This window comes from Ursus arctos, unplaced genomic scaffold (genome assembly GCF_023065955.2).
Source record: "Ursus arctos isolate Adak ecotype North America unplaced genomic scaffold, UrsArc2.0 scaffold_14, whole genome shotgun sequence".
NCBI lineage: Eukaryota > Metazoa > Chordata > Mammalia > Carnivora > Ursidae > Ursus > Ursus arctos.
In genome coordinates this window covers 27,037,711-27,062,536 of record NW_026622808.1, presented here as the reverse complement: position 1 = coordinate 27,062,536, position 24,826 = coordinate 27,037,711, and the positions used below count along the sequence as shown (strand labels likewise).

The 24,826-nt window shown below is 50.4% G+C and overlaps 1 protein-coding gene across 1 annotated transcript in view; it reads left to right on the top strand.

The window, feature by feature from the left end:
- MED26 (mediator complex subunit 26) overlaps positions 1-24,826 on the top strand; it is a 52,764-nt gene that overhangs the window by 14,617 nt on the left and 13,321 nt on the right. The window lies entirely within an intron of this gene.

The following is a 24,826-nucleotide window of genomic DNA, read 5'->3' as shown; positions in this document are numbered from 1 at the left end:
CCATTGTCTATAAGGTGAGAACCAAACAAGCCCGACCCTACTAAAGGGCACGTCGTGGGCACTGAGCATGCACAAGCCCCTCCCCACCTTTCTGGGAATGGGGGCAGGAGCCGTTATTCCCCTGGATGAGTTTGTAGATATTTAACTTTGGATTTCACAGATGCTGTTCTTTCTCAAAGATAGTCTTCCCTTTAGTGTGAGCAATGAGCAGTTACCAGACAACATTGCATAATTTTACACATTTCTGAAAGCTCCCTGGGGGTGGGAAACAGGAAGAAATAGGTTGTAGAATAAAATCTCAGACTTGTAGAACGAAAGGCGCACTTCTTTGGAAGAGGTGCTTCGGTTAGAACTCCCAGTCAGGATTAAAACCTGTCTGGACTTTTCCTTTGTAGTGCATTTGCAGATGGGGGTGATCAAAATATGAATTTGTGAGTGAAATCACCTTTAGGAAGCAACGTCCTTTCTGTATGGAGAGGGTATTCACAACTAACAGTCCCAAGATCTCAGAGACATCACTGGACAGAGAAATGTTGATGTGATTAATAATGAGAAAATATACCTTGTACTCAAACATGTGGGAAGAATGGCATTGGCAGAAAATCAAGACTTGAGTTAAAGCTACCCTGTTGCTATTTTACATCTCCAAGTCTGTCTCCCACCCTGCCTGCCGCATCCCACACCGCCCTGCTGGCAGGATCCAGGAGCAACTTCATACTTCACCCTTTAGGAAAGTTTTTATGTAGGGAGAGGCATAGCCACACTGGTGTCCTTTAATCTAGTCCTTTTACTCCTAGGAATCTATTAACAGGTACACGATGAATTTTAATGACAATGTTAATAGATATATTCACGTAATAATGATTGTTGATGTCATTAATTGAACGGCATGGGAGAAGCTTAGGAAACACGGTGCATCCACGGAGTCAAGTAGCATAGAGCTGTGAAGAACAGTCCTGAAAGCTCTGGAAAAATGGACAAGTCTGGCCATGATGAAGAAAAGGATTATTTTTGTCAGCCAAGCACAACTAGGAAAGGCACAAAAACTAGATCTTTGCATAAATGAGAACCACTTGTGTTGAGGAAGTAGGAACAATTTTTGTTTTTGTTTTTCCTATGCTCCATTGTCTTTTTAATTAAACAGTAAAAAAATGAAAATAAAAGTAGATCGCTTTAGCCTGAAGAGCACTCGAGAACTATAGAGAGCAATCAGATGTGGAGTGGGCGCAGGGCTGGTGTGTACTGCAACCAGCAGAGAGGATAGAGTTCTTTCTCATGCATATCTGGGAGGTTCAGAGCAGCGGCGTGCAATGCTTTGCTCTAGTCAGGACCACCAGTCCTGTTCTTCATGCTCTCAGAGGACTGGGGTCCAGCCCGCCAGGACAAAGAGGACGTGCGTGGACTCATGGCTTTCATTCATCGCAGTCAGTGGAGCCGTGCCTGTGGTTCTCTTAAACTCCCAGTGTCATCCGTGCTTCCTGCTTTTTGCCACCTTACTATGTCCGGTCCATCTGTAAGTCCCCTTGGCTCTACTGCCAAAATGTCTTTTCTCTATCTCTGGTGTATGCCTAGCCATCTCCCTGTTGGGAAACTTCCTTCTTGCTCCTTCCAAACCAGAATCAGATCTCATCACTCTGCCAGTTAAGATCCTGTGCGCTCAGAATAGACATCCCACTCCTTATTATCATGATCTACAGGTGCTCTGTGACTTGGACCCTTCTTTCCTTCTCTCCTCAATGTGTACTTCCCTGTCCCTCATTCATGACTGTCCAGGTCCTCTCCCCAGGTCTGTGACCATCAGACTGCTCAGGTCTCTCCTGGCCGCCCAGTGTGAAGAGTCCCATCCCCTCCCTGCTGTGTCACACTGCCTCCGGGTGCTGTCATGTCATGGCACACGTAGGAAATGATGGTGTCCACACAGTGCTCTGGGGGAACAGTCCAGGTGGGACTGGGGGAAAAAAACTCGAGCATGACATTTCTTCAGTGTGATGATAAGAAAAATGAAGTATAAATGTTAGGAAATGTGTAAATAATTAACTCGTATTGACTTTCTAAATAATGTCATTAATTTTTATAAGAGGGAGTGCTTTGTCCATGAACCTAACTTGTATTAGGTTGGATTTTTTTCGCTTGACTCTGGCAATCACTATAGAGAAAGTCTGTTTGCATGTGCAGGTGATGAAACTTATAGCCAATTTTTAGTAAACATTCAATAATTGGCAAGAGTTGCTATATCTAATGAATACAGGTTCTTCCCTCATTTCCGTTTGCATGTAATGTTGAAATACAGTAATTATGCAAATGGATTTTCGTTTCATTCAAACTTTATTTCAGGTTCTTTGAAGTTATATACTCTCATTTACTCTGTGGTATGCCAGTAAATGTTTGGCAACTGGCTTTTCTGGAAGAAAAAAGTATGCATACATATACATATGTAGGTTTATACGTTTTACTGATATACAGGATGGGTAGTATACAGTTCACAAATAATAAAATGTACAGCCCTCTTTATTGTCAGTTCTGCGTACCAGTTGTTTCACAGATTGCTTTCCTTGATTTTTGCGGAACTTTTGTATCTTTAGTCAGCTTATGAGTGTAGTTCTGACATGAATATCGATTGGTAGTTTTGTTTATGATAATGCTGAATTAGATAATAGTGTTCAAATACTGAAAGGATATTTCCTTGTTCATTTGTGCTATTCCTAATGTAACGGCTACAGGCGTGACACAATTTTAAATTTAATCTGCATTATTAACAGTTTCTCCCTCACTTTCTTAAATCTAAACCCCAGGGGTTGGGGAAACTATTTCTGTAAAGGGTCAGATGGTAAATATTTTGAGCCATAGAGTCTGTCACAACTCTGCCCTTATTTATAGCACAGAAGCAGCCATAGACAATATGGAAATGGATGGTTATAACTGCGTTCCAATAAAACTTTATTTACATAGCTAATTTTATGTTATTTGAGTTTCATCTTGATAAGAAATAATACAAAATGAAGAAAACCCTTTATTTACAAAAACAGACATTGGACTGGATATGGCCCTGGAGTGAATGGAGCCCTGATTTGTAGTGTTTGCCAATTTCCATGGTGTAAATACTTTCACTGTGGCTGGTTTCCAGCCACCAACGTGACGTCACCACACGTGGAGTTGGGAGGAGATGCCTCAGTAGCACACCATTTTCTCCCTGTGGATTTAATAGTCATGAATAAACTCAAAAACCTAGAGAATAGTAACATGGCAAAATAAGTAGGAAGTGATGAGTTGTGAGTATTTCATCGCCTTTGTTTTCAATAGAACTTCTTGTGAGCCTCTATCATTGCATTTTTCACAGTGGCTGTGTTTAACAGCTGGCCCCCAAGATTCCTGAAAGTTTCACCCCGGGCTCTCGTGGGTTAGTGTGAGCTGGCTCCAGCACGGCCCTGGGTAGAGTCCCTATTCCTGGCCAGTGGGGAACCTGGCTTCAGGCCACAGGCTCTTTGTCCAAGATGGCATCACTGCCTTTGCGGCGGGCTGCCGGCATGGTTCTCTTGGTTCAGAGGGGCTGTGCTGGGAGCCCCTCGGGCGTGCAGGGAGCCAGCTGTCTGAAGGTGGGGCGGGGCCAGAACTCTCTTCCAGATCCTGTGCCATCCTGGTTCTCTGTGGCCTCTGGGGCTGAGGTGCCCACCTCTGCTGGCCCCAAGGGTCAGAGGAAGCCTTCCTGTAACATGCTGCATGGTTATTTTTTCAAAGCTTTTGGTACACTCACATCGTCCTGTTCGCCTGTCTGTTGTCTGCCTTTCCCGACACGCATGTCAGTCCCACAAGCTCTGTCTGCTCCCTGACTTGCTCTTCACCACGTGCGCAATACATTTTTATTTTCCCCATAAATAGATCGCTGCTGAATGAACGCTCGTGTCTGTTCTCTGCTGGCTGCAGCAGTTGGCAGTGTGCAGTCCAGATGGGTTTGGGCTCCCGCGTCCAAGGTTTTCTGATGTTAGAGACAAGCGCTCCTTCTCTGCTTATGCAGCGTACCCTCCCCACTGGAAAGGAGCAGCTCCATCTTCTGGCTACTTTACCTCCCAGATCAAGGAATCACTGTTGCTAACCTCATCACCGGGCCATAAAAGTTGCTGTGGGTTTCAGCGTGGCTAATGCTATATTTGTTTCCACTCCCTCAAAAAAGGAAAGAATGAAACCTAAACCCAGCGCATCTTGAGACTGCCGTGTGCCGATGGTGTGGGCCTCGTTGACATGGCCAGACAGCTTCAGAGAGTCCAGAGGCTCAGTGGTCTCTCCCCTGCTGGTCGCGGGGGGGCCCCCCCGCATCCCTGCTTTATGGAGAGTCACACTGTCATGTCAGTGAGATGGGAGGACTGGCCCAGTTTGCAAACTTGTGTCATTCCTAATTAGATGAAGGTGTTTGTGCTTTTGGGGACCCAGTCCCAAAGCCATCACATCCCTGGTCTTGTAGGGAGGAGGACGATAGCAGTCCCGAGAAACCAATCCATTGCAGTCTCCAGGCCGGCCGAGGCCTGTAGAGCCCCCGGTGATCCGCTAAGGATGAGGTGGAGTCACCAGTGCACTTTGTCAAGCTGCCTGGTAGGCTGGTGACCTGAAGCCCATCCCTTTGCAGGGAGACGGAATTGAAGAGGTGTGTATGTGAGTTAGGTGAGTGAGGAAGGAGGAAAGCTGGCCCCACTCGCTGAATTACAGATTGGCTAAGAGTTGGATAAGAAGACAAATGTGAAAGGGTGCTTTGTTACTAAGAGCCCCGTGCAGCCTTCAGCTGTTTCTTTCCGAGGGCCTTTCATTGGCAGGATGAGCCCTGTAGCTCCATCCCTCCCAGCACTGCGGAATCTCGGCTGGTGCTCTTCTCCCAGGCCATCTTCTACCTGACCCCTTCCTCTGTCACACTGGCATCTCCCTGCCCATTGCTCCTCTGAGCCGCTCACCTGTCTGGTAGTGTTGACCGACACCAGCATAGAGACGCCACTCCTGGACTGCCTCGGCAACTTGGAGGTGCCATCTCGGAGGTGCTGTCTCTCGCCTGGGTGCCCCGTGCCAGTCCCTTCTGTGGCTGCTCTCTCTTGGGGGGGGGGGTGTGGACATGGACTGCAGATGGGTGCTGGCAAAGGCCAGTGGAATTTTCTGTGCCTCCTCCTGTGGACACAAGCTCCGGGGTCTTTCTCTTTTACATCCATTTCTTTTTATTCATCTGGTCGTTGTGGCCTTCAGGCTGCCTCTCAGTCTGAGGATCCCAGGGCCTCTCCCAAGTCCTGCCCGTGCTGGTGTCTTAAACTCTGTGTGGGCTGTGTCACTTTGGTCAGGAATCTCATTTCTGAGTCTCCGTTTCTGAATCTGTAAAATGCTCTACGCCAGTGCAGCTCTGGGACTTGGGGGACAGTGCCCTTACAGTGGTGGCACAGTGTGGAGCCTGCAGTAAGCACGGGAGGCGGTGGTGGACGGTGTGTCAGGAGGCCTAGCTGTGATTCCTTCCCTGTCCCCATAGCTAGGGTGACTATATTTCTTATCCGCCATACCAGGACACTTTTAGAGTGGACGAGGCACTATTAAAAGTTACACTGGACAACAGGTGTAAATATGTATTCTGGCAAACCAGGTCTAGGGTCACCTTCCACACTATACCATCTCTGGTTGAAAGCTGATGTCCCTTTGTGCAGTCCCTGCAGATCTAGAATGTCCCCTCTGCAGAACCGACTCTGGCAACTCACAGCCCCCCAGAAGCTTTGTGACCTCCTCAGCCTGCACATCGGCGTGGCCTGTGCTCTTGGGCCTTCCTTTGCCCTATCCTCTGCCTACAGTGTTGTGTTGTCTTTCCTTTTCTTTTCACTGATCTGTCACTACACAAGGAATAAATACATTTTTCTTTTAAAATGTAAGTGAGTTACAGCTAAGGCCACTTTGGCCTCTGTCACTAGTGCAGTTTCTTCTGTCACTGTGGAGGGAACCACTGTCCTGAGTCTGGAGTACATCATTGTGTGTAGAGATACATCCTAGAACACCGTGCATGGCACACAAGTCTGTCATTTTAAAGGCAGCTCATTTCCCTCAGCATGTCCTGGCTCTCTGTCTTTGTTACATATGAGTAGAATTCATTGCTTTCACTGCAGCATAATATTCCGTGATCGTATCTGTTTCATTGTCATGGAACTGGCTCCCAGAATTGATTAATAAAACAGTGTTATTTGAGTATTTGTGTGCATGTCTCCACTGAGTCTGTCACACAGTGAAAGCGTGGAGTGCTGGTTTTCACAGGGGCAGGTGTGGCAGGGCAGCTTCTCTGGGGGCCTCCTCTGGGAAGGGCAGAGCAGGCAGCCTCCTCCATAGCTCTGCTCAGAGCTGGTTCTGGAAGGATGGGGAGCAGGGAGAGGCAGCATCCTGCACTACCACAGGGTCCTGTGAGCACTGCCTGGAGCCTCACTGGGCCCGAGACCTTCCCTGAAGCCACGCCACCCCTCCCCCGTACTCTGTTTCTCAAAAGCTGAGGTTAGGTGTGAGAGGGCAGGTGCCGGCGGAGCTGGCATTGGCTCCAGGAGGCAGGCCGGGTGAGCCCGAGGTCATGTCTGTCCCTGACACAGAAGCAGCCAGTGTTAGGGCCCTGCTGTTTATCCACGGGGAGACTGCTGCAGTCTGTTGGTCCTGGATCTTCTGCAGCTCCCTTCAGATGTCACTTTAGCATTCAGGAAAGCCCTCAAGCACTCAGGAGCACATCTGGTTTATCAGGAGTCCAGAGAGGCGATGACTGTGATGATTCCCATTGCACGGATCAGGACCCCCAGCTGGCCAGCACTTGACCGTGTGCTGGGCAGATTGTCGCACAATCCCACGGGAGGGCGATCGCCCCCCCCCCCCCCGAGACACAGAAGCTGATGATGTTACAGTAGAAGATTCTGGGTTCCATGCCCCGCCTCTTCACTCTTTCGGCTGCCCCATCCAATTGCGTATGTGGTGCTTGTCAGCCCCAGTGCTGTGTGAGCATGAACAGGGTGACAGGGCGTAGTGGCTCAGTGCAGAAGATGGATGAGGTGGGTGGGGCAAACCGGAGGAAGGGCAGCCCAGGCAGAAGGACCTCCCAGGAGCTCAGGCGTGCTGAGGCTTTTTTACTAGGGCCCCAAAGCTGTTTTTGAATGGAGCTTGGAAAGGTTGCTGGTGGAGCTGTGTGCAGGCTGGGCTGGGAGATGTGGCATTCAGGTGTGGCAGCTGCTACCCCAGGCCCGGTGGGAGGAAAGAAGCTGTATGCATGCCTTGGGATCTGTTCAGACATGGTTGAGGGAAGGGGATGGTTGGGGGCAGTACCTGGTCCCAGAGGTTCTGTCGGGTGTGAGGGAGACCGTGTACCTTTGCCTGACTGTGAGCACTCGGGGTATGAGGACTGAGGAGTGAGGTGTGTCCCTTTCAGTCACATTGTAATGTCTCTGGGGTCAGGCCGTGTCTTCCAGTTAGCACCATTTGTCTCTTAGTGGTATACTGGCACATCTCAGGGTAGGTGAAACGTGGTGATCCATGAGCAGTCCGTCCTTAGAGCCTTGGGAAGTGAGCGCACTAACGGACACACGTCATTGGGACAGTGCTTCCCTGGCATCCAGCTGCATGTCCTCCCTTCCTGCCCTGTCCCTCTCCTCAAACAAGCCCTGAGCCCCTGGGTCCTGCCTCCGTGTCCCCCTTCATCTCACATCCACCCCGGTGTGCCTGTCACCGTCTCACTCTGTGGGGCTGGCCAGCACCTACCGATTTTCTCTCTGCTTCTGCTCTGAGCTCTCCACCAGGCAGCTGGATCCGGCTGTTTAAAACTGCAGTCTGATCTGACCATGTCACACCTTGCTCTGAGTATGGCCTGGGGTCCATTATGTAACCTGCCATAGCCCTCCTCTCACTCTCATCTGGTGGTGCTACTGTGTGCCCGTGGCCCTTTGCTCCCAACTTAACCTGACGAGTCCTTACCTTCCTGGTCTGGCCTACAGACTTCTGTGCACTCTTCAGGTCTCCTCAGAGACACCCTCCATCCCGCTTCTTAGAGGCCTCAGAATACCCTGAATATCCCACCGTCCCACCTGCCCGCCTGCCCAGTCACACCAGGAGTGCCTTCAAGGCCACACTGTGCTTTATCTGTGTATTTCTAGGAGAGGCAGTGGAGCATGTGGTGAAGAGCCAGATTTTGGTTGCCAGGCTGCTGGGGCCCCAAACCCAGCTGTGTGACCTCAGGTGGAATAGGTGACCTCGTTGTGCCTTAACTTCCTCCCTGTAAAAAGGGGCTGATAGAGCCTGACCACTTTGGACAATAATTTGTAGAGCTATGTGTAAGAATTTCTTTTTTTTTTTCTTCTTTTTTTCTTCTTTTTTCTGTTTTTTTTTAAATTTTAATTTAATTTTTTTGTGTAGTAAGAATTTATTAAGTAGTGCCCAGTTTGCTTTATTGAGGCTCTTCATAGTACATCTTCCAGGCAAAGCTTCCACAATAAGCAGCGCCTGCAGTCTTATCATTGGGAGTGACAGACTGGGGGGGAGGACCCAGAGACTGCCTCATGCTTGGTGGGGGAGCACTATCAGAGTTGCAGTGAGAAGGCGGCCTTGGAAGCAAGAAACCTGGGGAGCTGATTGGGGCTTAGAAAGCTGGGCCAAGACTTCCTGACAGGGCCTCTGGGGTCTGGTGTGTGTGTGTGTGTGTGGTGTGTGTGTGTGTGTGTGTGTGTGTGTGTGTGTGTGTGTGTGTCATGTGTGGTTTTGAGTGTTTGTATGTCTCAGCGTCTTGGTCAGACACTCAGGCAGGGGCCCCCTTAGGGTGTTGTTGGCAGACATGCAGTTAGAGGAACTCAGGTTAGGGGAGGGGGAGATTGCTGGGTATAACTGAAGAGGATAGGCCAGGCTCCCCCTGCACCCCAGTGCTCAGTGGTCTACCTGCTCTGAGCTCTGGGTTAAAGAAGATTGTGAGGCCAGATCCAATTTCAGGAGCAAGGGGCCCTGGTCGGTGATCAGCGAAGGGGAGGCAGAATGTGTCTGTTGTTCCTTCACTCAGCCTGGTGGGAATCCAGTGTTATGTCAAGACGGAGGCAGAGGCAGAGCGGGTGCCCCTTTGGCAACTGGTAGTTAGTGCCCTTTGGTGGAGAGACTCCCACATAGGGCCTCAGGGAGTGGGTTTGGCACATACTGCAGTCCTCGGAGCACCTATGAGCTGGATGGCGCTGTTCCCCCAAGGCACAGATGAGGCCTGAAGCAACTGGCCCTGCCCTATGGCAGGGTGCTACAGCAGAACCCCAGTTCCAGCCCAAGGCTGACGGGGAAGGAGAGCAGTGCCAGCAACTTGTGGAGGGGCTTTGGGCACAGATGGGCAGTAGAGACTTCGGCCAAGGGACTCAGATGGGCTCAGTACACTCCTCAGGGGTGATGGGAACTGCAGCTCAACTCCTCCCCCCTCCTCCGCGCACACCCTTGGGGAACCCCAGCTTCTACAAGGCAGGCTGAGTTTGGAGTTCCCAAACCAATATCTGTCACAGCAGGCCTCTGCCTGCCTCTTTCTCCTGTCCTCACAGTCCCCCTTACCTCCCCCCCGATTGCAAGTCTGTGCATGCCTATGGCTCTGCACCCCCCATTCTTCCCTCCTGAGCCTCACCTCTCTGCAGTGCCTTCCCTGGAGCCCTGCTGGTACAGTCGCCTGTCTCCACCACCAGGATGGGGCTCCTTGAGCCAGGGCTTGAGGACAGTCCCCACCCCACCCCCACCCAGAATCTGGCACATAGCAGGCACTGAACGGGGATCAGATAAATGCCTGCCACCCCCCAAGGAGGCCCCAACCAAAGTCCTAGAGAAACAGGGAGGAGTGAGAAGATCCCCTGGTCGAGTTTGGCAGAAGCAGAGATGCAGCAGTGTCTGAATGGTTCTTTTCTGGCTCTCCTCACCTTAATATGGGGTTCAGGGTCAGAAAAAGTGTTTACTGTAAGCTTGGTCCTCCTCTTCCTGCCCGTTGCTGCTGCTGTCCCACTCTTCTGCTTCCTGCAGGGCCTGGAGATACTTTGCATCATATTTACAGTCTTTTTTGTGAGATGCGTGGCATCTGTTTTGGAGGGACAGAGACTGAAGCTCATCTGTGAGTTGATGAGGACTCCAGTGAGTAAAGCAAAGGCTGTGGGCTGGGGGATCAGTATTGTTCACCACGGAGAAGGACTTTATGGGTTTGTTGGAGGTGAACATGTTTTATTTTGATAGCTGTGCATTTATTGTAATGGTACTAGAAAAAATATAACCTGCTTCCCAAAGCCCAGGTACTATTGTTCAGGGCAAGAGTGAAGTGGGAAAACTAAAGGGCAAGCGTTCAGGTGGCACTTGGAACCCTGGCCTGACTAGCGAGCTCTCTCTAAGGCTTCTTCCTGCTTCAGGATCCAGGGGGGCATGGACCCCCTCTGGGAGCTTTCTCGGGATGTGTGTGGGGCTCAGGAAGTTTGAGAGGGGCCCAGGATTTGGTATCAGTTGTTTTTGCAGTCAGTGTACTGTATTTTTTATTACTTCTATTTTGTTTATTGCATTTGTTAGATTTCTATTCATTAACAGTGTCTGAGTTTTCAGCTACTGCTGAACTTGTTCTCTCTGATATGTTTGTTGTCTTAGCACATATTCTCCCTTACAGTTCATCCTAATGCTTACTACAGATGATCAGCATAGCTGGGCAGGCCTGATGTGGCAGTGTCAGAAGTGATGTCATCTTCATCATCTGTGTTGCAGGTGGCCTGGGGCCTGTGGACCCATGGGGCTGTGGGGCGGCAAGCTAGGGGCCTAGCTCTGGAGCAGCCCAGGAGACTGGGACTGTTGTCCAGTGCCCTGCCGCGTGTACAGTTCAGCTGTCAGAAGGTGTGCTGAGGATGCTAACTATTGATGTGACTTCTCAGTGGTAACAAGTTCCGTGAATTTTATTTGCTGTACTGGGAGACAGAAAAACAAGGGTTCTGATGCAGGGTGTGCTATCAGCAGGTGCTGCTGAATTAAGACTATGAGGCTCCCTCACCATTGTGTCGCCAGAGCCCACGTGGGACCTGGATCAAAGGGGATAGTTTGTGTTTGGATTGGCCTGGGTCTGGAACAGGCCTGGGCTCTGGTCGCTCCAAGGAGGCAGCTTGAAAACAGCCTCAACGTGGCCATGTGGTGATGCCGCAGGACTATGGACAGATGATGGCTGCAGGGCCCCCAAGTAGCCCATGGAGTCAGGGGCACCTCTGTGCGCCAGTGGGAACTGGAGAGGGCAGACTCGGGAGGTGGTTTCAGTGTGCTTTCTTTGGTGTTTTCCAGTGTCACTTTTTGAAAAGGAGCTTGTCCTAATGCTTGCCTGTGCATGATTGTCTTAGTCGGTTGAGTATATGGACATTAAACAACAGTGGGAAGACAACTTCTTGCTTCCAAAGAAATAAATTGCTAAAATAGACTCTAAAAAGTAGACATTAGAGAATTTGTTATACCACGATGCACTATATAGGGTAGCAGCACCAGAGAGAGCCCGTGGATTTGGAGTCAGATGGGTGTGGGTTCAGATCTTGCTTCACCTCGTCTGGCCTTGGGCAAGTTGTTCTACTTCTCTGAGCTTCTGTCTCCTCATCTGTGAAATGAGAATTAAACTTGCCTTAGAGGCTGCTCTGAATAGAGATTGTGGTCGCCCGCTGGTAGTGCTGGGCGCAAAGACAGGAACAGCGGCTGGGGTTGTCATCCCAGGCTCTGGCTCACCTACTGTACACAGGTCCTAAAAGTACCCAGAGCTCCGGGAGAAGGGGAGCCATACGCTGCCTCCATCTGGGTGATGTCTGGTGGACGTGCTCAAGGGCTCATGCTTGCTGTCTTCATGGGCCTTGTACCTCTGCCATCCTCCATTGTGTGGGCACGAAAGGGCCAGCCTCTTCATGCGCGGTGTACAGGATGCAGCCCGTGTGGTGGGGTCTCCGTCCTCTTGTGGGGTTTGAATCTGCATTGCCTTAGGCTGGTTGTTTTCAGGCTTGGGGTTGTAGCATGGTGTGCCACACAGTGGTCTTGGGTTGAGAGCTGGGGTAGACAGGAAGGGAGAGCAAGCCGTCATACCCTGTTCAGGGCCTCACTTTGCCCAAGACACCCAGAGGAGTCTCTAGAGATCCCACCTCAGATCCTATTGCCCCCATTCCTTTTTGGAGAGGTACAAGAAAGTGATGTTCAACTTCAAGCCTCTTGGGGAATGTCCCCAGCCCTGTGCCATCGTGTCCATGCAGGTATGTCCTTGTCCTTCTGGGTAGAGTGACAGTCTCATTGACAATGAGCCTGTCTTCTCCGGCAGCTGGGTGGTGGGAGCCCAGTTCTCTCTGTGTGTCTGTGCAAGGAGGTGGCTTCAGTGCCAGACTTGGAGGATCGCCTGCGCTGGGTCCTCTTTCCTTCCTCTGCTTCCTCACGTCTGGAGACACACTGCCATACTCATGCAGAGTTGATGGATAGATAAAGAGAGCAGGATAACAGCCCTGACAACCTTTGTGCGGCTTTGTCAGGCAGGTAGGCCCACCTCTCTGGACCCTTTGCTTTCTTCCTCCCCTTGGCAGTGGGGTCATCACATTGCATAAGCGGAGAGTCAAAAACAGTCGGGGCAATACCAGTTGCCATTAAAGTATTTGGACCCTTGGAGCAAATTTTAATACTCAGGAGTTTATTCCTAAGGAAAAAAAAATGAGGGAAGTGGTATGTGTGAAGATGTTCACTTCAACATTGATTGCAGTAGGAGAACCCGTAAGGAGATGGTGTGTCCAGCAGTTGGAGAAGGTCAGGGAAATTATGATGCATTGATGAAACATTGAGCTGTTAAACGTGATCTTTATAAAGATTATGTAGCAACAGGAGGAAGTAAGGGTTAACCGAAAAGAGAAAATAGCATCTATAATGCAGTTTCAACTGCGTAATTGTCGCTTGCTTGGGACGAGTGTGGGAAAGTCACCCACGGAAACGTTGCCATGGCTCAGGTCGGTGGGAATGCTAGGAGCTCAGGGGAGACAGTGCTGCAGAGTTTGACCTTTGGGGTCAGACCTGAGCCATGTTGGTATCTGCCTCTTGGGCTGTGGGAGTTCGAGGACACACATATGACACAGATGGGGGCTCGGAAGATGCTCTCAGAGGAGAGGAAAACCAAAGGGGTTAAGGAGACTTGGCGTGAAGAGTTACGGAGCCACATGCAGGCATGTTCAGACAGAGCACCTGTCACAGCTAAGGAGGGGGGCTCAGACCCCCCGTGTCAGGGGATTGAAATGAGAGTGTAAAGAAGACATACTCAGGGGGTAGTGTGGGTGGGTTTGTTTGGAGGCGCAGTGCCTGCCGCAGGGGAGGGTACGGGGCTGGCTAATGGGCTCCGGGCGAGCCTGTTCTGCCCGTGCTGCTCCCAGCACACAGCCTTGCAGGAACAGGGTCCATCGTGGGGCGGGGGAGTTGGCCAGTGGCCCGTGGACGCCCCGGGTGCCTCGGAGATGTGGAAGAAGAGCCCCCAGGTGGGTGGGTGAGGTCCAGATGTGGCGCCTGGGCTTGCAGTGCAGATTTGGAGCTGCGTGAGGTGGGGCTGGGGCTTGAGGATCGCTGGGCTGAGGGAGATGAGGCTGCGGAGGGCATGCCCAGAAGAACTGCTGTGAGAGATGGGAGGAGGCCGGGCTGACAGCTCCTCGGCTTTGGGCTTTGGTGACAGGTTGCCCAGGCAGAGCCATTTTGGTACGGTGACAGGTAGAGATCCTTTTCAATGTTATCGTAGGTTGTAGTAAAATCCTGCCTTCTGTTTCCTCCCCTAGATGCACTACTCTATTTTTTCTTGCTGTGGCTGACTGTGTTTGGTTACCCAACTGTATGGTGAGGATAAAAAGGGGAAAAAACAGACTTAAGACAACACGTCAAAAAATAGGTTTAAAATATTGAGGAAGTAATGTTAGCAAATGATACGTAGAAGGAAATACAGTGAAAAGCGAAATCCTCTCTTCCCAGTGCTGCTCAGCGTTCTTTGCCTGCGTGCATTTAAGATGAGGAAAAACTGCTGCAGTGCTTCTCCTGGGGCCCAGCCAGGACCCTGCCTTCCTTGGACCTTGGTAAAGGGGACCTTGAGACTCACTGCAGGGCTTTGTCCTCTGACACTCAAGCCATCGGGCAGGCTCCTGGCCTCAGGGTCAGTTTTGCTGCCACTTCCCGTGAGAGGCAAGTAGTTTGGAGCGAGATAGGAAGTGCCACAGGAGTCCACTCCAGCCCCGTGGGCCGCTGCTGGGTGGTCAGCCTTTCCCTTTTGAGGCCTCCAGCAGGGAAGGTTGAGAAGAAGCAGTTGATTTGGCTCCTCGTAGCAAGTGGCCTCTGGAGCTGTGGTGACCCTCCACTGTGCCCTCATCCTCTAACAGCAATCTTCCACTTGTCTGCCATGCTAAGCAGCGCTGCCACCTTGCAGATAATGCTGTCACTGCTGTCCCCAAGTTACCACAGTGGATTGTGATGTTTGGTTTCCATGTTACTTTTATGTCTGGCTCTGCAAAAACCTCACATGGCTTCTCTTCTCCCTCCTTATGTAACCCTTTGGAATAATTTCAGGGTTGCCAAGAAGGTAAGTTGGAGAAAATATTTGTAGTTGTAGTAACTTCCAGGCCACTGTATTGAAAATGAAAGACTCTCCCCAAGCCACTGAGTACTGCTGAGCAAATATGTTTGCCTGGAGGGGTAACAAAGTCTGTGCCACCCCAGCCACAGCCTCAGGGGACAAGAACAGCCAGCCTCCTCCTGCTCTTGCCTTGGCTTTCCCTCTGCCTGCCCTCCCCCATCCCCAGACAATGGTGCCTTTGTAGGGATGTGTGAAGACCACTGAGAGTCACCTCCCTGTTCCCATGACCTTCGGGAGGTAGGTGACCAGTGCAGGTGACAGCTAGAAATGGGACAAGGCATATTTGTTTTCTGGACACCAAGTTGGTGGCAGCAGATTCCGACTTGCCACAGAGGGAGACCTTTGAGATATTTGAATATTGAAGTAAACATGGTGCCTCTCAACCGAGGATAGTAAAATGGGACCTTATTCGTCTGTCCCTTTGTTCGTTCATTCATTCACTCGCTTTTCCAGTCCCTGCTCTGTGCCAGGCACTGTTCTAAGCACTGAGGAGGCGACAGTGAATAAGCCCCTGCTCTTGTGGAGCCTTCCTGCAGGTGGGGGGGCACCTTCGGACAACAAGACAGTGAACAGCAAGCTGGAATGTTGTGAGGGGTGAAGGCTAAGGAAAGACAGAGGAAGCATGTGGGCTGCTCGCAGAGCTCACTCTCCCCCGCCCAGCCACCCTCCCAGGAAAGGGCGAGCTTGTCAGAGCTCCTAGCTAGGGCTAACGTGGTGGCTTGGCCTTACTTTCCGCACAGGTGGGAGAGGGGCGCCCTTCCAGGTAGGGTCCTTGGCACCAGGATCTTGATGGGTGAGGTGTTGCCGAGGGTTGTTGAGTCCCTTCCTCTCTGGAGACCTGTGCTTTTTCCCCTTGCAGGTCAGGGGACCAGGCAGTAAGTGGAGTTTGGACTGGTAAGAGTCTGCGGCAGAGGCAGCACTAGCCTTGCGTGGGCTGACTGGTCGAGTCCTGTGAGGGGTGCAGCTGTCAGTGTGAGGTGTGTGTGAGTTTTTTAGTTGACTTGTGTTTTCAGAACTGAGGGTTTGGTGATGTTCTCACAGCTGCTAATCTGTGAAGCAGGTGTGTTCCTCCAAGGCAGCGGTATGGAAGGCAGTTGACTGGAACCTGGAAAGTGTCGTCTCCCCCTTAGAAGATGTCACCCATGTTGTAATTGGTCATCGGCCCAGCCCACAGAAGCTACTTGGTCCTCGTTAGAGCTGAAGCAGAATTATTTCAGAAACCCTGGCTTTGTGGTTTGGAAGAGGGGAGGTGCTTTGGGGACAGGAGCTCTGGGAGTGGATGAGGCCTGGGCCCTGGCAGCCCTTGGGGGATGGTGGGGGCTGCCATAGGTTGTGGAGATGGTGATGACAGGTTCCATATGTCCTGTGGGGCTAGTGGGTCAGGTTTGCTGCTCTTGGGCTCCTGTTTGGAAGGGACATGTGTGGTATGATTTGCTAATGTTCGCTGAGGGGGACTGCCTATGCACAGGGCTCTGTGGCCCCGAAGCCTACATTTGCCACATGCCATCCTCTCTGAGAACAGGCACCACTGCTGGCCGATGGCGGCACATCCCCCTCATCTCCTCAGCCTGGAGGGTCACTGTCCTTCTGTTCTGTGGTGGTTCACCTGGACCCCGTCACACCACCTCTAGGCAGAGCCATTTCTGGGGTTGGCATGGGATGGGCAGGGTCCCACAGCTGGGCCCAGTGGGCTCTGTGGATTCTCTAGCCCACCGTTGGTGGGGCAGTCCAGTGACCTGTCTGGCCTGTAGATGTGTGAACTTGGGCACATCACATCCTTGTCCAGATTTAGGGTTGTCATCAGGATTGGAGGAGCCCTGTGCTCTGGAAAGCACGATGCAGGTGTTGGTGGTGGCATTACTGCTGGGGAGTATCTGAATGGGCTGGGCACGAGGTGCCAAGCAGAACCTTCTGCCTTAGGAAGGTGGTTCTGTCCACCATCTCTCTGTGTGTGAATCTTCTCAAGGGCTTGTTCAAATGCATCTCTGATCTGGGAGATCTGGGCTTAGACCCAAGATTGTGCCCGTCCAAGCAGCTCTGGGTGACACTGGTGCTACTGAGCCCCAGGTCACACTTGAGAGTAGTAGGGGTCTAGCTCAGCTGTCTGGAGGGAAAATCAGAGTTTCAGACAAATTCAGTCACAGGAGCTTAAGTCTGGTTGGAAAAAACATGCAGAGCTAGGAGGGAAAAGAAGCTGTCAGACGCATGGAGGCTATTTTCATGTCAGGATGTAGGTTATTGCTCATGGCACTGTGTGGGGGAAGAAAAGACTGTCGTTTGCCTCAGATTTTCTGTAGCTGTTTGTGGCCACTGGCCTTTCTCTCATGTGAGCACAGGAAGTTGGCTCCCTCTCTTGGGTCTCCAGTAGAAGTATGACAAAACCCTGAGGGCAAGCTGAGGAGGGCACATGTCCTTAAGTTCAGCCTTTGGTGGCTAGTGAGCCTTTTATGTCATAACCTGTGAGACAGTGCTACCCAGCTTCAGCTGTAGCATGTCTTCCTGAGAGGGCTGGGGTCCGGCTCTAAGCCACAGATCACCTATTTCAAGGCGCAGTTTGGATGTACAGTCTGTTGGATGCACAGGTGTTTGTGGGGACACGTAGAATGTCCCAGAAAGAAAAGCTGATGTTTGGTGCCTGCTGGAGCTGTTACATGCAACATTGAATTTGTTGTTCAGTCTTTATGATGCCCCTGGGATGCCCAGGCATGACGGTCCTCTTCATTTTACTGAGGAGAGAAGGAACTTTCGGTCTCATCCTCCAACCTCAGAGAGGGCTGAGCCCAGGTGGGGGTCTGTGCCTCCCCTGCAACAAAGAAGTGTTCCTACTGTTTGACTACCACTCCTTTTTTTTTCTGGGCCCTTGTTGCATGTATCACCGGCCTCCACAGTTATTTAGAGCTTTATTGAAGTATAATTGACATACAGTAAACTGTGCACATTAGAAGTATGCAGTGTGATATATTTTGACCTATATCCATCTGCAAAGCCCATCACCACAGGGTAATAAACATATCCATCATTCCCAGAAGTTTCTTTTTGCCCTTCTGTAATCTTCCCTCCAGGCCTACCCCAATCCCCAGGCAACTGCTGATCTGCTTTCTGTCACTGTAGAATTTGCTTGCCTTTTCTAGAATTTTGTGAAATCATGCACTATGTACTGTTTTTTGTTTTATTTTGGTCTGGGCTCTTCTTTCATTCAGCATATTTATTTTCAGATTCATGCATGTTGTGTTTATCAATAGTTCATTCTTCTTTGTTGCTGAGCATTAGTTCATTTCGTGGATATACTACGATTCATTTATTGACCCATGTGTTGATGGACTTTCAGGTTAAGAATCTGCCAGAATGTCTTCCAAGGTGGTTATACTGTGTTATACTCCCACCAGCAGTGTATGAGAATTCCAGTTGCTCCACATCTTGACCAGCACTTGGTATGGTCAGTCTTTTAAATTTTAGCCATTCTAATAGGTATGTAGTGATATTTCATGGTGGTTTTAAGCATTTTCCTAATGACTAATAATGCTGTGCATCTCTCTTCTTTGATGAAAGATTTGAATATCCTTTCAAACCATTTTTCCCATTTTTTCCCCTTGGGTTCTTCACCTAATCATTGAGTCGAAAGAGTTTTTTAATGTATTCTAGATGCAAGTCCATTCTTAGTTATGTGATTCATGTATATTTTCTCCCTGTGTGCGGTTTGCCTTCTTTTTTTTCATAAGTGTTACGTTTTAAAGAGGAAAGATTTTCAATTTTGATGAAATCCAGTTTGTGTTTTCTCTAAACTTTTTGCTTTTTCTGTCATATTTTTAGTCTTTCCCAAACCCAAGGTCACTAAGGTTTTCCTCCTGTGTTTTCTTCTAGATGGTCTATAGTTTCAATTAATTCTTACATTTAGGTTTATGATCCATTTGGTGTTAATATTTGTGTATCTTGTGAGGCAGAGATCAAGGATTTTGTTTGTTTGTTGTTGCTGTTTCCATATGGCTACCCAATTATTCTAGCACTATTTGTTGAAAGATTATTCATCCCCCGTTGAATTTCCTTAACACCTTTGTTAAGAATCAGTTGACCGTGCATGTGTGGGTCTGTTAATGGACTCTGTTCTATTCCATTGATCTGTTTGTCTGTCTTTACTCAAGTACCAGATTGTCTTGATTATAATCTTTTGGTTTTCTTTTTTTCCAAGTCTGTTGGCTACTCTAGGACCTCTGTATGATTCCATATACATTTTAGAACCAACTTGTCAATTTCTCGCAGAGATCCTGCTGGAATTTTCATTGGGATTGCATTGAAGCTATATAGATCAGTTTAGGGGAGAAACTTAACACTATTGACTCTTCCAATCCATTTATCTGGTATATTTCTCCATTAATTGATGCTTTTTAAAATTTTTCTCAGCCATGTTTTGCACTTTTCAATGTTGCACATTTCAGTGTTGAACTCTTTCATGTCTTTTTTTTTTTTTTTAAGATTTTATTTATTTATTTGACAGAGACAGCGAGAGAGGGAACACAAGCAAGGGGAGTGTGAGAGGGAGAAGCAGGCTTCCCACCGATCAGGGAGCCCGATGCGGGGCTCAATCCCAGGACCCTGGGATCATGACCTGAGCTGAAGGCAGATGCTTAATGGCTGAGCCACCCAAGTGCCCCTCTCTCATGTCTTTTGTCAAATGTATCCCTAAGTACTTAATATTTTTAATTGCTATTATAAATGGAATTGGTTTTTTAAATTTTCATTTCCTGAATGTTTGTTGCCTGTATATATATATATATATAGAGAGAGAGAGAGAGAGGGAGAGAGAGAGAGAGAGAGAGAGAGAGAGAGAGAGAGGGAGAGGGAGAGGGAGAGCCAGGGGCGCCTGGGTGGCTCAGTCATTAAGCGTCTGCCTTTGGCTCAGGTCATGATCCCAGCGTTCTCGGATTGAGCCCTGCATTCGGCTCCCTGCTCGGCGGGAAGCCTGTTTTTCCCTCTCACGCTCCCCCTGCTTGCATTCCCTCTCTTGCTGCCTCTTTTTCCGTCAAATAAATAAATAAAATCTTCAAAAAAAAAAAAAAAAGAAATATAGCCAAATTTCCTATTGAACTTGTATCCTGCCACCTTGCTAAACTCATTTATTTTGGTAGTTTTTTTATAGGTGTTATAAGATTTTCCACATGGACAATTCTGTTATTTGTGAATACAGTTTTACTTCTTCTTTCCGATCTGGATGCCCCCCCCCCGACCTTTTTCTTGCCTTATGACATTGGCTGGAACCTCCTGACAAGACTGAATAGAAGTGGTGAGCACCTCTCCTTGTCTTGCACCTGTGAGGGGGAAACATGGAGCCATTCACCATCAAGTATGATGTCAGCTGTGGGTGTTGTTGAAGCAATTATCAGGCCTAGTATGTTCTCTTGTTTTCCTAGTTTGCTGAAATTTTTTATCATGAAGAAATGCCTAGTTCTGTCAAATGTTTTTTCCCCTATCTTTTGGAATAATCATAAGGCTTTTTCATTTTGAGCCCTTGTAATAGGACAAATTACATTGATTTTCAAATATTATCTGCCTCCCCCACTTTAATTTCTAGTCTCCTTTGCTTTGATATCTTCTTTCCTGGGTTAGGCATGAAGACTTTCCTTATCCTAATTGCTCATTGCCCTCCTTCAAGCCAGCTGTCTGTTTCTGCCCAGGTCACCAGGATGACTTGCTGATGGCCTATTGCATGGAGTCAGGCATGGGCTGACTGCACAAGATTAGCAGCTTAGGTCAGTAATGAACCTGTGGCCAGATGTTTAATGGGTGCCTTGGCTTCCATGCTGGGGAAACAGCATAATACCTGCTTTGGGGTCTGTGGTCTCAGAAGAGACTGTGGTATGATAAGAGATGCCCAGCACAGTGCTGGCCAGCAGTGCCCAGGGAGTGGGTGCTGTCTGCCTGCCTCTCCAGTAAGTTTAGAGCTTACTTCTTCTTGAGGACACTGAGCTATTGAGTGTGTCTTCCTTGGAACCTGCAGAGCACCCTTGTCCTCCCCAGACCTGACCCCCCTGCTTAGGGCAGGAGTGTGTGGACCTGCTTCCCTGTGAGCTTTGAAGCATAGGGCATGCTGCATGTCTCAGAGGTAGCCTGACCTTGTGCAGCCCTCTCTGTGGGACCCTCAGAGGGTCTGTGCCACTGTGTGGTAGCCACAGTGACTCACCAGTGTCTCCTCCTTTTCAACCCCAGCAGCTCTGACGTCTGTTTCCAGGATGGGATGGCCTCACCACGAAAAGTGCACAAGTTGTGAGCTTTACAATTTATTGAATGCTTATGAACACGCCTGAGTAACCCCCCACCCAGGGCGAGGAATAGAGCGTTTCCCCAGAAGCCACTCTTGCTCCCTCCCTAGCAACTTGCCACCCCCAGTTTCCCTGACTTCAGTCACCACTGAGAAGTCTTGCCTGCCTGTGAGCTTTCAATCCAATACAGAATGTATTCTTTAGTGCCTGGCTTTTTTGCCGGACACTGTTTTGAGATTTATCTCATGTTGTGTTCATTCCATGCTGAAAGGATAGACCATGATTTAGTCACCCATGATGCTGGTGATGGCCATTCAGGTGGTTTTTAGTTGGGGCTGTTCTGAATATGTTCTCCATGCATGGGTGTTCATGTGTCTGTTGGTTATGTGCCTCAGAGTGGAATTGTTGGGTCGTGGGGTATGAGCATCCATCCTTACGCAATGTTTGACACAGAATGTACAGACTCTCCTTCCTGTTTCGTGAGCGTTTCCTTGGTTCTCTCCAAGGTGGCCCCTGTTACAGGAATGCCCACTGAGAAAGTCCCTGTGCCCACTGTGGTTCTGCCAGCTGCACACAGAGCTCTTGAGTTGCAGGGTAGCAGGTGGGGGGAGGGGCAGCCTCGGGCCTGATATCCCTACCAAGTGTAGGAGGCGACTCCTTTCTGGGCGCTTCTGTGTGCCAGGCAGCATCCTGGGTGTCCATGTGTGTCTCTTGTTCCCCTTGCAGGAGCCTGTAGGAAGCTCTGTCATCCTCCCACTTAGTGGCCGAGGGAACAGCTGAGTGGGTTGGGTGGGTGGGTGGGCTCAGAGCCATCCACTGACCTCCGGTGCATAGTCTTCTCTGGTACTTTATGCCCTGGAGCACTCAATATGGAGTTCATGGCCTAGCAGATGGCCACCACCCCGTGTAGGACAGAGACACCCACCGTTAATTATGTTTAGGGCCTGATGAGTTTGCGGAGCTGTCAGGTTCCTATTTAAGAGGAAACAAGAGCTCCTTGATACTTAACCCTGAGACTTGCCAAATTACTTAACCAGTGTGGCCCCCACCCAGGTTCTGGCAGTTCCTGTTGCTTTTTTCGTGTCCACCCAGCTCAGAAGGGACGTGGTGACCCCGTGGGAGTGCTCAGGAAAGTGAGGGCTATCAGACCCTGCATGTCATTTACATGTCAGTAATACACTCTTACTGCTTACCAGGGGCATCCTGGACTTTGTATGTGCTGTGGTCACTTTTACCCTGTGTGGCATGGCAACCTCAGGTTGTGGGGCCAGTTCTGGGCTTGAGTCCCTCTGAGAAGGGGTGTGTGTTTGATTCCCTACCCTGTAATCCTTCTCTTCTAAAAGAGCTTGCTGGATGTTGCCATGGTTCTGCGCTCCTTGCACCAGGGCTCCTGGCAGCTCAGCTGAGCCTCATTGTGGTGTTCCCCCTATTGTGTCTGTCCTTGTCTCTGGCCATCTCCACCCATCCTTCAGGACTGGGCCATACGTGCCTTCTTGCGTACTCCAGGCCTGTAGTAGGTGCTCAGAAAGCATTTGGTGACTTGTCGAGGGGAATTCTGAAATATCCTTGGCTCCCAGGATCTTACAGCAGCCCAGGTTGGTGGACTTGTAGCCTGGCTCCATGCTGGGCACTGCACTGCCTCAGGGGTCTCAGAGACCACAGAGCAGGCTGTTGGTGAACTTGCAGGGCCCACCTGACCTGGCCCCCATGGGCAGAGTCCCTCAAGACAGTGGTTAGCACTCCATTCAGGATCTACAGAGATGATCTGTGGTTTTCCCAACATTCCACCTGGGCTTCCTCGCTCACGGAGGAGGAGCTGGGCTGATCGATGGCTGGTCTTGCTTAAGTCCGAGTTGGACAGCATTAGAGGCCCAGTTTGGCCCCACTGTATCTTTGTACAGCTCCACTGCCTGGCCCTTCTCTGTCCAGCCCCACCACCGGCTGTTTCACTTGGCACAGGAGTGCACTCTGGGTTTTACTTCACAGTCTGTCGGAGGTCGGCCCCTATCAGTTCCTAAAATGCTGGCCGGTTCTCACTTTGGATTGCCTATATTCTGCATGCATGTGGGTCGAGCATTGTGTGTGCCCCTCCCGTGGGCGTTGGGCCCTTCTGTCTTGCACAGCCAGTATTCTTACTGGCAGTTCTTCCCAAGTGTGAGGATGGGAGGGAGAAACCCTGACCCGACCACAAGTGCTGTCATCAGATGCTCTGCTAGCCAGACCCTTCTGTGAGCATGGATGGCAGAAAAAAAATGCTCTGCTTGGCTTTCTGACTTTCCAGTTGTATCAATGGAGGAATGAACCAGCTCACAGATGACATATTGAGAGCTCTTGTGCTCTCAGATGAGGCTGGATTATAATGAGAATTGAGTGTGTCCTGTTGACCTGATTCAGAGGTCAGAAAAGTTTAAGTACATCGTTTTGTTGGGAAGGAGCTGCTGAGATAAAAAGTAGGAGGGAAAGAGGGACAGTTTGGGGGCTGGGGCTGTAGGGAGAGTGCTACCTCTCCTCCCCTCCCCCATGTCCCCCTCCCCATCTGCTAGCCTCTTAGTGAAGAAGGATGGCAGCCAGGATGGCAGGTGCTGCTCTGTTTGCGTGCTGACGGGGAGCTCCAGCCGCTGCCCTGAGCTTCCCCTTCTTGCACTGTGCCGCTCGTGGGATGTAGGCACTGCTCTGCCTGCTCCCTGGGCTCAGGCTGGGGTTACCATCCCCTGGGCCGAGTTGCAGCTGCAATTACATGCTCCGGCTGACCACGGGTGCTCTGTGGGCTGTGAATGTGACAGTCGGGGCCATGCAGGCAGTGGCCATGCTCCAGCTGTGGACGTTCCTGGGGAGCATATGGGCCCCTCTGATGAGGAAGTGCTTTTGTGCTTTTGCAAGTGGTGAGCTTGGCGGCTGCAGCTGGGACACGGCACCGCTGCGCCTCCTCCCTGCCAGCTGTGTCATTCTTCCTCTAAGAAGCTGTGAATGAGAGCGATTTCACCCCATAGGTGTGAGGCTCCCACTCAGGTGCTGGCAGCGGAAGGCACTTTGGCCAGGCTGAGTGCTGGCAACCTGAGGGCAGTTCCTCTCGCTCCTGCCTGGCTGTGGAACCAGGCAGGGCAGAGCAGGGCCAGGAGGATGCACCTTCAAGAGCCAAGAGGGAGGATCAAGCCGCACTGATGACTTTTCCTTACTCAGGGAGATGGGGTGGGACACGGGCTGGGTTCAGCCAGGATCTCTGGGGGATGCAGAGGCATCCAGAGGCTCAACCGTCTCTTGAAGAGGCAGTTTGAGCCACAGAAAGAATGGCACCGACCTGGGAACATGTGTGCAGTTCATCAGAGGCAGGAAGACGTGTGGTGTGCGCCATTGTGGGGGCTGCGAGAGGAGCGGGCTCTGGTGTTGCTGCTGTTTACCATGTGGCCTGCTGTGTAGGGAGAGCACTGGGTGGGCTGAAGCCCCTGTTGGGGTGGGTAGGTATGTGGGTGTCCTTGGCTCTAGGCTGCCCTGGAGGGAAGGGAGAGGCAGCCCAGAGATCTGCTAGGCACAAAGCCACTGGCCCTGTGTGCCTTCAAGAAGCTCTGTAACCTGTGCATTTACCTGCTGTGGCAGGTCAGGGTGAGTGTGTGGGCGGGATGCCAACATCACCAGCCTGGTGGCATCTGGGTGCCCTCCCTCACCCCACCTAGTAAAGCACCAGTTGGGCTGTATGTGATAGGCAGAGCCTGTGCCAGGCTAGTATAAGACCATATTCTGCCACCTTCTAGCTGTGTGGTGAGCCCTGGATCTCCATTACCTTCCCAGACCCTCAGTTTCCTTATCTGTAAAAGTGGGCTTGCAAGGATGAAAAGTTAGAGAGCTTAGCTCCTGGAGGAACCCAACAAGTGGTGGTCCTGTAAGAGTCAGGCTGAGGTGGGCCTGCCCCACCTTACTGACTGTGGGCCCCACCAGTGCTCAGACCTCAAGGAGCACAGGGTTT